The following is a 13,674-nucleotide window of genomic DNA, read 5'->3' on the forward strand; positions in this document are numbered from 1 at the left end:
TAAATATAATAATAAATAAAATAATAATTAAACTAGGCCCCGCGTATACCCCGATTAATCCCCGATTTTCTGGTAACTCGCTAGGCCCGGGATCACCGCCCGACTAGCGCCTAGCGTAGTTCCGAACAGGGGTATTTATAGGTCATTAAAATAAAGGTCAAACGCAGTTTTAACAAAACGCTGCGACCAGGGCAAAACCGCGTCTGGCGTTTGGTGTTTTGAGCCAAACGCGTTTAGCTTCTTCTTCTTCCTCGCGCTTGCGTCTCGAGCTCGGGCTTCGCCGCTGCACCAGCTCCTCCGTCGCGACCACTGCACATGCTTGCCTTCGTCTCTCCCGCGTCCAAGTCGGAGCTTCTGGTCTCGCCGTCGCGCATACTCCTCTCTTCTCCTCGTCGGAGCGGCTGGTCGAACCGAGAGGACACCATCGAGCATTCAGATTCTTTAAGCGGCCCATTCAGGCTGATCGGGCTGGAAAGTTGAAGTCTGGGATCGAGAGTGCTGGCTCGAGCAGTTTTATTCGTGTGTCTCGATCGATTGAAGCTTTGCGGGTCATGGTTTGCAGGCTGGGCGTCGAGAGAAGTGGATCGAGGGACACATCCCTTCTCAAGTGGTCGCTGGGTGCGTTACGTACTGAAATGATCAAGCTTGGCCCGAGCCAGAAGGGTTGAGCGATCCGTCTTCTCCACATCAAACACTCTGAAACTCACGACACATCCATGGCCATCTTCTGCATATTTGCACCATTGGTCCTTGAGATTTTCTCTTTTTCGTGTTTGGCCCCAGAACTTCTATTTGGTAAAGTTTAGTCCTTGATTTCGCCCCAAAACTCTTGATTGTGTACTCCAGCCCCTGTGTATGCAATATGTACAAATTCAACACCTAATGACATGCAACTCCTAAACACTAAAAATGATCAAAATCTATAGCTAAAAACATATAAAGACACTACACATCAACTCTCCCAAACTTGCTTCTTTACTTGTCCACAATTAAACTTTCAAGAAGAATCAGAAAAAGAGGTTTGAAAACGAATGTTGCTAAGCAAAAGAGACTCTTCAAAGCCATCAACATGATATCCATACAAAATCATAACAAACATCAAGAACATGGTTCTTTAATGAACTCTAGTTTCTCAAGGCTTATCTCAACTCCAAATTTTGTTTCTCTACTCTCACCACTTAGAATCCACTACAAGCCAATCAACTAACCCTCACATCCATTAAAAACAAGTCTCAATATGAGGTCTCGCAAATGGGAACTTGACCCTGATCATTTGGTAAAGTGAAGAAGTGGATGTAAGTGATTAAACAAAGGGTTTAGCTCTTTTTGGCGGGTGGCTCACTCTCAAACATAGGAGCAATGACATTATGCAAAATCTATCTAAGAAGGGGAACAATTTATGCATACAACAGTCAATCCTCATTGTTCTACCCAAGTCCTAGAGATTAGGTTAATGTTCTACCCTTTTCCTCATGTCATTCTTTCTTTTTCTCACCCAAAACCCCAATAACCTTTCACTCTTTTTCACTCACCAGATGAACTCACTCTTTCTTTGCTAGTCTACTAGGGAACCTTTGGTATTTTTCTTCACTCAGCTCTATTTTCGTTCTTTTCCCCCACACTTTTCTCATTTTTTTTTCTTAGGGGTTCTTTTTCTTCTCTTCTTCCTAGAGCTAAAATTTCTTTTGATCCCTAGTGACCTCTCACTTTTTGTGGTCCATTATTTTTCTTCTCTCTTTGGTCCAAATAATATTATCGGCCCAGACCTTAGACACATCCTAAACCCACTGCCCATCTTAATAGCTAGCCAAAATGAGAACCAACAGTTGTCGTTCCCAATACTCTCAAGTTTTTGCACATGTCAAAGCTATCAGAAACAGGCCTCACTCAAGCAATTGAAAGGAAGGGTAGGGTTTAAGGAGTGGAAACCATCCTAAGATGGCCACTTGGATTGACAGAGATTGTTGGAAATGGAGTAAAGACAATCCAAGTGTGTGTAAGGTATCCATGATCAAGCATTCAAGAGCCCATAAGCGAGATAAATTAGGTTCATTAGACTCAAATACATTGGAATTGGAATTAAGGACAAGCAGTTTCAACCAAGCAATGAGTTTAAGAAGAGTTTTCAAGGCTCGAAACTTACAAGACTTTCAAGATATGTTCATGCTACTTACTATGATTTAAATGGGGATCACACTGAGTTCTTAGCATGAGTTCTTTGCAGCAGCTTCCCATGCACATGAATGCAACCTATATGCTTGTAGACTCGATCCTAATAATGAAATGTAACAAAATGAATCTAAATGTTGTTTTTGTTTTTCATAATTTTTTCAAATTTTTATGGGTTTTTGAATGCAATAGATATTAAAAATGGGATGCATGAGACTCAGACAAAACAAAAGAATATGTGTGATAACATGTCTCTCCCCCAAACTTACTTCACCCAATCCCTGGTGTGAGAGTAAAGATGAAGGAAAGACCACAAAGGATGAATAAAACAAACTAAGTATGCACAGGGATGGGATGACACTTACTTGGAGCCTTTGCAAGATGGATGGGAGGGTAGATTGGGAGGGGAAGAGATATAGAGTTTCCCCAAACTTGTGGGTTGCCTTCTTGCGTCAGACCTGCGACCCTTGTGGACAAAACATAAGTAAATAATATATATATATATGTACAAAGGATAACATGAGATTGCCTCTCAAGTGTGCTTGTTTTAAGTCTCTTAGCTTGACTTCATTTTCGTTTCTTAGGCTGAGATTGGTTCAGAGAGAGGAACTGATGCTTCCTCACCAATCATCTTATCAGCCATGTAGAGCTTTAAACGTTGACCATTCACCGTAAAATTTTCTCCACGCTTTCCTGTCAATACCACAGCTCCATACGGTTGTACTTCTTTGATCACAAAAGGTCTTGACCACCTTGACTTGAGTTTTCCGGGAAAGATCTTCAACCGAGAGTTAAACAACAACACTTGGTCACCAGCCTTGAATTCACGCCTTAAGATCTTCTTATCGTGGAATTCCTTAGTCTTCTCTTTGTAGATCCTAGAGCTTTCAAAGGCATCAAGTGTGATTTCATCTAGCTCATGCAACTGGATCAGTCTCTTCTCCTTGGCGGTTTTGATGTTAAAGTTCAGAAGCTTGATTGCCCATAAGACTTTGTATTCAAGCTCAACCGGGAGGTGGCAAGAATTTCCGTAGACTGGGTTGAAAGGCGTTGTCCCAAGTGGCGTTTTGAAGGCTGTTCTATACGCCCAGAGTGCATCGTCTAACTTCACAGACCAATCTTTCCTTGTCGTCCCTACGATTTTCTCCAAGATGGCTTTAATCTCTCTGTAGGAGATTTCAACTTGTCCACTAGTCTGAGGGTGGTAAGGTGTTGCTACCTTATGTTTAAACCCATTCTTTTTCATTAAGCTCTCGAAGATCTTGTTGATGAAGTGAGATCCCCCATCACTGATTACAACTCTTGGGACTCCAAATCTGGGAAAGATGATGGTTTTGAACATCTTTTTGACAACTCTGGCATCGTTGGTCGGACTAGAAATAGCCTCAACCCATTTGGACACGTAATCGACAGCCACCAAGATGTATTTGTTCTTGAAAGACATGGGAAATTGCCCCATGAAGTCTATGCCCCAGACATCAAACACCTCAACTTCCAGAATCGGGTTTTGAGGCATCTCGTTCCTCTTTGTGATGTTACCTCGTCTTTGACATGAGTCACATTTAGATACAAACTCTTGAGTGTCTTTGAACATGTGAGGCCACCAGAAACCAGCTTGAAGGACTTTTGCTATTGTCTTGAATGTATCAAAGTGACTACCGTAGGATGAACCATGACAGTGTGAAAGGATGCCTTCAATTTCTTCTTCAGCTACTACTCTTCTGTAAAGCTGATCCTTGCACAGAGTATAGAGATATAGCTCATCCCAAAAATATCTCTTGACATCCTTGAAGAACTTCTTCCTCTGATATCCTTCAAGCCCTAACGGTTCTTTTCCAGAGGCTAAGTAATTCACCAAATCTGCATACCAAGGTAGTTTTTCTTCCAATGCCTTGGCTTCCTCTAACCTTTCTCCAGTATTGTAGGCAAAATCAACTGCTTTGATGGCCATTATTTGCTCTTCAGGGAGTCCCTCGTCAATAGGAATATCTCCTTCAATTCTTAGCCTGGATAGGTGATCAGCTACACCGTTTTCCACTCGTGGCCTATCCTTAATTTCAAGATCAAACTCTTGTAGTAAGATCCATCTCAGGAGTCTTGGTTTTGCCTCTTTCTTTGCCAGTAGATGTCTTAAAGCAGCATGATCTGTGTAGACAACTACCTTTGATCCAACCAGATAACTTCTGAATTTTTCAAATGCAAAGACCACTGCTAGAAGCTCTTTCTCTGTGGTGGTATAGTTCACATGTGCTTCATCACGAGTGCGACTGGCATAGTAGATTACATGAGATTTATTTCCTTTCCTTTGCCCTAGCACTGCCCCAACAGCATAGTCGCTGGCATAACACATGATCTCGAAAGGAAGTTCCCAATCAGGCGGTTGAACAATAGGGGCACACACCAGATCATTATTCAGCTTGGTGAATGCTTCAAGGCATTCATGGCTAAAAATGAACTCAATTTCTTTGCATAAGAGTCTGGTCAATGGCCGAGCTACTTTCAAGAAATCCTTTATGAAGCGCCTGTAGAATCCTGCATGTCCAAGGAAACTTTGATCCCCTTCACAGATGTTTGCAGTTGTAAACCAATCATGACATCGATCTTAGCCTGATTAACCTCTATGCCTTTCTCAGAGATTTTGTGACCCAAAACAATCCCTTCTTTCACCATGAAGTGGCATTTTTCCCAGTTGAGGACGAGGTTTGTTTCTTCACATCTTTGCAAGACCCTGCACAGATTAGACAAACACGAGGCAAAAGAACAACCATATACAGAGAAATCATCCATGAATACCTCAACAATTTCCTCAATAAGATCAGAGAAAATCGACATCATAGCCCTCTGAAAGGTCGCTGGTGCATTACACAATCCGAATGGCATCCTTCGATATGCAAAGGTACCATACCGACAGGTAAATGTCGTTTTCTCCTGATTGTTGGGATGTATGGGGATTTGGAAGAATCTCGAGTATCCATCAAGAAAGCAATAATAGGGGTGGCTAGCAAGACGCTCAAGCATTTGATCAATGAATGGCAAAGGAAAAGGATCCTTTCTAGATGCAGAGTTTAATTTTCTATAGTCAATGCACATTCGATGACCTGTGATTGTTCTAGTTGGAATTAATTCATCTTTTTCATTCATAACCACAGTGATTCCGCCCTTCTTTGGCACAACATGGACGGGGGAAATCCAAGTACTATCAGAAATAGGATAGATTATCCCCGCATCCAAAAGTTTTAGAATCTCTTTCTTAACAACATCTTTCAGGTTGGGATTCAACCTTCTTTGATGTTCTATAGAAGTCATTGATTCATCTTCTAAGTATATCATGTGCATGCAAAGTGAAGGCGAAATCCCTCTAATATCATCTAGAGAGTAACCAATTGCCTTTCTATATTTTTTTAGTTCATTCAAGAGTAAAGACAATTCATCATCAGTGAGATCATTGTTCACAATCACCGGATAGGTTTCATTTGGTCCAGGAAAAGCATACCTGAGCCCATTGGGAAGTAGTTTCAGGTCCACCCTTGGGGCCTTGAGCTCACTCCAATCATCGTTGGGAGCTTCATCCCGCTGTTCCATTGAGTGGGCATGGTGACTGATTTCTGGTAAGTCCATGAACTGATCTGCATTCTCTGCCATCTTGCAAGAGTCCATCCTCCTCGAGTACTCATCGCTTTCTTTGCTCTCGATCAGTTGATTTTCTTTCTCAACAGTAAGAGCATTCTGAAAGGAGTCTTCAATAGCCAGCTCTTCTAAGAACTCATCAGCGAGTACATCCATGGTCTCTATGTAAAAGACTTGCCTTTCTATGGTAGGCTTCTTCATCACATCTCTGATATCAAATAACATTATTTTTCCCGAGATGAAGATCTATCTTGCCTTTCTTTACGTCAATGACGGCTCCTGCAGTAGCAAGGAATGGTCTCCCAAAGAGCAAAGGTTATCTGGGTTCCTCCTCCATCTCAAGAACGACGAAGTCAGTGGATATTTCGCAGTTTCCTACCATGACAGGAAGGTCCTCGAGTATTCCAATGGGCAACCTTACTGATCTGTCAGCAAGTATCAAAGAGAGGCGACACTTCTTAAACTGAGTGAATCCAAGCCGCTTTGCTACCGAAAGAGGCATCAGACTGATGCTTGCTCCAAGATCACATACACAGTTTTCAAACTTCAAAGGTCCAAGAGAGCATGGGAGAGTGAAGCATCCTGGATCTTCTAACTTCTTTGGAACATCAGTTTTTGTAATGATTGCACTACACTCCTGTGTGAGCACTACCATTCCCTCTAACTTCTTCTGTTTTTCCTTGACAGCATCTTTAAAAAATTTGCTGTATTGCGGTACCAACATGAATGCATCAAGGATTGGCATATGAATCTGAACTTCATTCATTTGTTTCTCGAAAAGAGCTTTATATTTGTCAACCAGCTGCTTCTTGAATCTTCCAGGAAATGGGAGTTAGGGTTCATATGGAGGAGGCACAAATGGAGTGTCCTTTGTAGTGGAAGCATCTCCTTTCTCAGGTGCATCGTTCTTTTCTTCAACTACTTTCCCTTTTCCTTTTGAATCCACAATTTTCTGAAGGATCTCCTCATCTTTTTTCTCATCCAAAATCACCACAATGTCTTCCACATTGATGATCACCTCCCCTTCATGTTTCTCATTGTCCCGAATGAGATCTCTTGAAGGTAGTTCTTTCCCACTCCTCAGTGTGACTGCCCCAATGAATTCTTTCGGGTTTTGCACGGGCTTTCCAGGGAGTGAACCCATTGGCCTTTTAGAATTTGTGTTTATAGTGGCAAACTGATTTTCGAGGGCATCCATTCTTGAATTGAGAGCTCCGTAGGATCCAGTCATCTTAGAATCCATATCTTCAATTCTTTTATCAGATTTGGCATGTGAAGCCAGAAGCTGTTTGAGGAGGAAATCAGTACTGCTTTCTGCTGGTGGTGCATTGGAGGAGCTTCCTTGACCTTGTTTTGTTGGTTACCCTTATTCGGGTAGAAACCAGGTGGTGGGTTGTTGTAGGCTTTCTGCTGGTAGTTGCCTTGAGGAATATACTGAGGCATGTTTTGAAAGTTGCCTTGCAGTGTGTTCTGTCCTTGAGGGATCTGAGTGTTCTGATTTCTGTAGTTGAAGTTTTCATTGTAGTTCCCTTGTCCTCCTACATAGTTAACTTCTTCCTGGGCACTCTGCACAAATTCCTCTTGAGGCTCAATTTGGACCAGCTGTTGATCCATATTCACCAATGTAGTGAACTTGTTTCTTCTGAAGCTGAAGAAGTTGGTCCATCTCTCCTCTTAGCACTTTTAAATCCTTTCTAGCTTGCTCATCTTGAGTCACAGTACCCCTGTTTGAGCGATCATAGCCATCGCTGTAGGTGGAGTCAGTCAGGGCTAAGTTCTCGATTAACTGCATTCCATCTTGTTCCTCACGTCCTAAGAAATGACCATTACTCGCAGTATGAAGCTGTGATCGAAACTCTGGAAGGAGTCCTCTGTAGAATGTACTGAGTATACTTTCCTTTGAGAAACCATGGTGAGGGCATTTCATTGTGTAGCCTTTAAAGCGCTCCCATGCTTCTCCGAAGCTTTCAAGTCCCTTCTGTGTAAACCCAGTGATTTCATTTCAGAGTCGTGCAGTTCTAGAGGTAGAAAAGAACTTGGTTAGGAATACTTTCTTGCATTCATCCAATGTTTCGACCAAGCTTGAAAGTAGAGTCTTCTCTCATAAGTGTGCTATTTCTCCGAGTGAAAACGGGAAGAGTTTGAGTTTGAAAGCCTCTTCAGAAATGCCATTGATCCTGATAGTCCCACAAAGCCTATCAAATGTGTGGAGATGATCTAGAGGGTCCTCCATTGGCAGTCCATGATACTTGTTAGATTGTATCATGTTGATCAAGTTTGACTTGATCTCAAAGTTGTTGTTCGCCCCCGGTGGTGCGCGAATGCCTGTCCGGTTGTTTTGTATGGTTGGCTCGTCATGAGCACCTATGGCTCGCGGGTTTCGGGGTTGGCGGACGGGTCTAGGGTTTGCAGCTCCCTGACCATTGCCTGCTTGGGCGTGAATGCCCTGAGCAGCGACTTTTGTTCTCCTTCCATGTCCAACCTCTGTCTTTCCAGGTGTACAAGTCTTTCCTGCTCACGTCTTTCTCTTGCTATCGCTCTTTCGTGTGCTCGAATGTCGTCGACCCATGGAGTTAAATTTGTCGATCCTCTACTTCGCAGGTGCATTCATTTGTCGTTGACAAAGAGTGAAGAGTAGAGAAAGTAAGTAACAAAATAAAAATAAAACTTAGTCGTAAACAAAAACCAAAGCTCTATGTTTAAAGCTAGTCTTAGGACGGCAACGGCGCCAAAACTTGATGTGGATAAAGTTTATTCTCTCTACCACTCTGTTGCAAGCACAACAGTGTCGATGTAGTAGTAAAGATGTCAATCTAACCTAAGATCGTCTAAAGCATGGAGAATACAGGAAGTCATTTAATCTAAGCAAATCAAGTTGGTTTTATAATAATGAACTAAGTTTCAGACAACAAACTCAAGCAAGAACAGATTATAATCAAGATTAAAGGCTAAACTCATGGGACAAGGCAATCGATTTCGGGTGATAGGCTTCAGACTTAAGATGCTCAACACAGTCAACTAAGGAGTCTCTTTAACCTAGAAACACAATGATAAGTTAATCCACTCTCGTGATAATAAATCATACACTAGTCATGCATCAATACATCAACTTTCGTTGGTCAACTACACTCAAGTAAGGATTCAAACAAGTTCTAATAGTCGAAATGCCCTTAATGCAGCGACTCTTGTCGGTCAAGCAGCAAAACACAATATGAGATAATCATACATTTCATCGAACACCTTTCGGGCATGAAATAATCCAAGATCTAGAAATAGAGAGATCAAGTCTACTCTATCATTAAGCACATCTCATTTGTAAGAAACATTATTAATCTAGTTCTAAGCATCTTTAATCCTCCACCTTTCACCCTAATCTACCTAACCCATAAGTTTATAAGGAGATTACTCACTAATCGCCATGAAAACCTTAAAACAATGGTTTAGTTTTAGGCTAATCATGATTAGAAGAAGAGATAATCAAAATAATACAAGATTAAATTGCTTAAAGATAATAAATATTCAAGCTTTTGCAAAAGTTCTTAAGAGAAAAAAATATATCAGAAAACTAAGATAAGATGTTCTCGGGGTTTTTTCTCTTAACAGGTATTTATAGGTTATTAAAATAAAGGTCAAATGCAGTTTTAACAAAACGCTGCGACCAGGGCAAAACCGCGTCTGGCGTTTGGTGTTTTGAGCCAAACGCGTTTAGCTTCTTCTTCTTCCTCGCGCTTGCGTCTCGAGCTCGGGCTTCGCCGCTGCACCAGCTCCTCCGTCGCGACCACTGCAGCTGCTTGCCTTCGTCTCTCCCGCGTACAAGTCGGAGCTTCTTGTCTCGCCGTCGCGCATACTCCTCTCTTCTCCTCGTCGGAGCGGCTGGTCGAACCGAGAGGACACCATCGAGCATTCAGATTCTTTAAGCGGCCCATTCAGGCTGGTCGGGCTGGAAAGTTGAAGTCTGGGATCGAGAGTGCTGGCTCGAGCAGTTTTATTCGTGTGTCTCGATCGATTGAAGCTTCGCGGGTCATGGTTTGTAGGCTGGGCGTCGAGAGAAGTGGATCGAGGGACACATCCCTTCTCAAGTGGTCGCTGGGTGCGTTACGTACTGAAATGATCAAGCTTGGCCCGAGCCAGAAGGGTTGAGCGATCAGTCTTCTCCACATCAAACTCTCTGAGACTCACGACACATTCATGGCCATCATCTGCATATTTACACCATTGGTCCCTGAGTTTTGCTCCTTTTCGTGTTTGGCCCCAGAACTTCTATTTGGTACGGTTTAGTCCTTGGTTTCGCCCCAAAACTATTGATTGTGTACTCCAGCCCCTGTGTATGCAATATGTACAAATGCAACACCTAATGACATCTAAATGCAACTCCTAAACACTAAAAATGACCAAAATCTATAGCTAAAAACATATAAAGACACTACACATCACCCATCCCGAAGAAGCCTTACTCACTACATGATTAAGGTGTTCATGTGTACCGAGCAATGCCTAAAACAAGACATTCGATGCGAGTCACAAGTGCTTACTAATGCACAAATCGTTGAGGATATTGAAGAACTTGAAAAGAATGAAAGAGGTATGTCACCATTATGATTGTTTTAGTTTTGTTTCTTAAATTGTTTTTGCATTAGAATGTGCTGCCTAAATTGGTCTGCCATATGTATAAGATAAAATATCTTCTCTTGGTTTAGAAATTTTTTATGCTCTTGGTTTATGGCTTGATTTTACAGCTTTGTTGTTGTTATTCTGTTTGGCAGGAGTAAGAGATTGCCAAATGCTCTTTTGGTCATGCTGTCACAAGATGTTTTGCTCTATGTTATGTTTTGAAACTTTGTTGTTTGAAATTTTTGGTGTTCTAAACTATGGAATGTTGTTTTTCGGAGTTGATGTGTGATATCACTCAGAGTGAATTTACTCTCTCAAATAAGAAGTTCAATTGCAGTACTTAGGGATCAAATCCACAAGGAGTTAGGGAACCTAATGAATCTAATATGATTTGTTAAGTAGGATGTTTTAAGATTTAAAATGTAAATTTGCAGTTTTGTTGAGCAAGTAATTGTTCGATTGATTGGTTGAGGTTTTGGTGCTTAAAAGGAAATAGCTAGACTTAGGGTTTTTATTCAGGAAACTTGGGATTATAATCCTACAGATGCCTAATGAGTTGCATGCATGATAATGTAAAGCTCAACTACTAAATCAACAAGTCAATCAGCTCTCGCATGTCTGGACTTGTCTATTAACTAGATCTAATGACCCAAACAAATGTGTTCGATCAATAGTAGTGTCGATCGATGATCCTATAGGGATATCGATCGATATACCTTTCACTCCGTCGATCGATTATCCAGTATGGATATCGATCGACGTGTTTCTAGTTAAGCTTTATGCACGGGTTGAATGATGCTTACTAAGCTCACTAGATCAGCTCTCGCCTTACTCTTAGCAATAAACTTAGCTCAGTTAGAATGTTTTCAGAATGAGAATGAAGCTATTGCTTTTATCTATCAATCCAAGGGCAAGTTTTAGGTAGCTAATCTAGAAACATGAATTAATGACAATCCTAATGACTATTATCACAACTCAGCAATCTATAGTTGGGGTTAATCCCTCATAACCTATTTAAACCCTAAAATCTAAGAGTGGAATTACTCAGACATGGCCAAGCAATTCATGAAAGCAATTAAGTAAGAAAACTTCATTAGAATAGTAAATAGATATTAATGGAGTTCCAATCACTAATTATAACTTTGGATCTTCTCTCCAATCTATCAAAATCCTAAAACCTTTTGCTGAAAGTAATAAAACTAGAAACACAAGAAAGCACACTCAGCCTCTAACATGGTGGCAAAGCTTATATAATTAGGTTAAAACTCGTCAGGGGTAATCTTGTAAATTGGTGAAGGCTTGGGCTTCAAGTCGGCTATGACCGAACGGGCTTTCTGCGCGCCTCGCTGTCGATCGATGTTCTGATGTGAACATCGATCGATATTTATTTCTCAATATCGACCGATGGTCGAGCTCGATGGTTATCTCGGGTGCTTCCTCCAAAATGCTCCAAAATCATCACTTATCTCCAAATGATAATAAATAGACTCTATAATATAATAATTAGTAGTAAAAACACCTATAAGCCATGGGTGAAAGTGGGTCAAATCCATGGTCTATCAACTCCCCCAGGCTTACCCTTTTGCTTGTCCTCAAGCAAAATAAACATGCAGTCTTTCTAAAAGAAGTTTGAAAATAGCAGGGACTCACACGATTTTAAACTTAGAATCATCACCTCTACAATATTGCAATCCACATCTAAGAGATCCTAATGACAAAAGCACATTATACCATATCCTAGATTAGCAACCAAATTCACATTGCTAACAACTTAGCAAATCTTGTCTGACATTCCCCTCTACCAGCCTCATTTCTTAACATAAATAAAAGTGCAGGCTTTACCTTGGGAGTATCGATCACAAGATGCAACGATTTTCAAACAAGTATCTGGACCTGCAGGTAAACATTAGTTTCTATCCTCTCTCTCTACTAACTTTCTCTCTTAGTCAAAGTCTGCTTATATTTGCAAGATCATTGACCAAGATTGGACAGGCTTACATGAATCAAGCTTTAATGGTGGTTGCCACCAAGTCATGTTCACTTCTTTTTGACCTATATCCTAGGATTATTTGTGAAGCAAGCCTTAATGGTTGTGGCCACCAAGTCCTGTTCTAATCTTTTACCTATAGAATTCTTATGAAGCAAGCCTTAATGGTTGTAGCCACCAAGTCCTGTTCGAATCCCTTCCTAATAAATCACTAATAGATATGTATATGTATATATAATAATAATATTTTTTTTACATCTATATTTCGAAAATAGAGAGAGAGAGGGTGATAAATCTATATACACAAGGCTTTACTTTCCAGATTTGTTTGAAGAATCTGATCTCATGTATACCAAGCCCCAAGACAAGCATTTGTGTCAAGTTTAGTGTTGGAGGTCAGCTTTGGTTCCTTCAAACAATCTCAGCAAGTGTAACATAGTTGACAGGTTGATCCACTTTAGTATCTTTAGTACTATCTGCAATCAGTAAGTTCTAGAATGGTGTAAAGAGTGGTTAGATAACAAGCAAAAATCTAATAAGTTCATTATCCCTTTCTTGACTCAATAGAAACTTAATGTTTGAAATTTTTTTTTTTAAATTCATGAATAAACTAATATGAGTAAACCTCCCCCCAAAACTTAAACTACATTGTCCCCAGTGTAAATTCAGTCGGAGTTATGGTGATAATAAATCATAAGTACTCAATGTAACGAGTTATAATGATATACCAGACCGGAATGGATGTCGACCGATGTAAGGATGTTGATATCGGTCGATATAGGTACTGCTCTGTCGATCGATGTCGACAGTGTCTCATCGGTCGATACTTAGGGAAATCGTCTACTCGGATCTATTTTTGTTTCTTTTTATTTTTATGACCTGGAATAATTAAAAACCAACATAAATAATATATTAATAAAAACTAAATAAATAGTACCTAATAGTGGGTTGCCTATCATTCAATGGATAGTAGTCGCCATCAAGTTTCATCTGGAAGGCTTCTTTGTTCTTCTCTTGTTCCCCACAGACTCCATAGAACATCTCATTGATCTTGTCCTTGGTGTAGATCTCTGGTGCTAGCTTTGTTTGAGTGAATGAGCTAGCATGTTCTGGAAGACATATGTAGTTTGGCTCATCTCTTGAAGCTCTTTCCAGAAGTCTTCTGATATCCTTGCTGTGAACACGAATGGCGTGTCCATCTAGATCTCTGGCGTATCCCTGATCATCTCTGTAGATACCATACTCATCTTTTTCTTCCCAGTAGAATCTCCTAGTACCGA

At 40.8% G+C, this 13,674-nt stretch overlaps 1 non-coding gene across 1 annotated transcript; it reads left to right on the forward strand.

Moving 5' to 3' along the window:
• The first annotated feature begins 7,700 nt into the window (after positions 1 to 7,700).
• Positions 7,701 to 7,807, forward strand: LOC125588243. Its single transcript, XR_007324631.1, has one exon. It is a non-coding gene; the product is annotated as a small nucleolar RNA R71 (small nucleolar RNA).
• Positions 7,808 to 13,674: the final 5,867 nt, after the last annotated feature.

This window comes from Brassica napus, chromosome C5 (genome assembly GCF_020379485.1).
Source record: "Brassica napus cultivar Da-Ae chromosome C5, Da-Ae, whole genome shotgun sequence".
In the NCBI taxonomy this organism is placed as follows: domain Eukaryota; kingdom Viridiplantae; phylum Streptophyta; class Magnoliopsida; order Brassicales; family Brassicaceae; genus Brassica; species Brassica napus.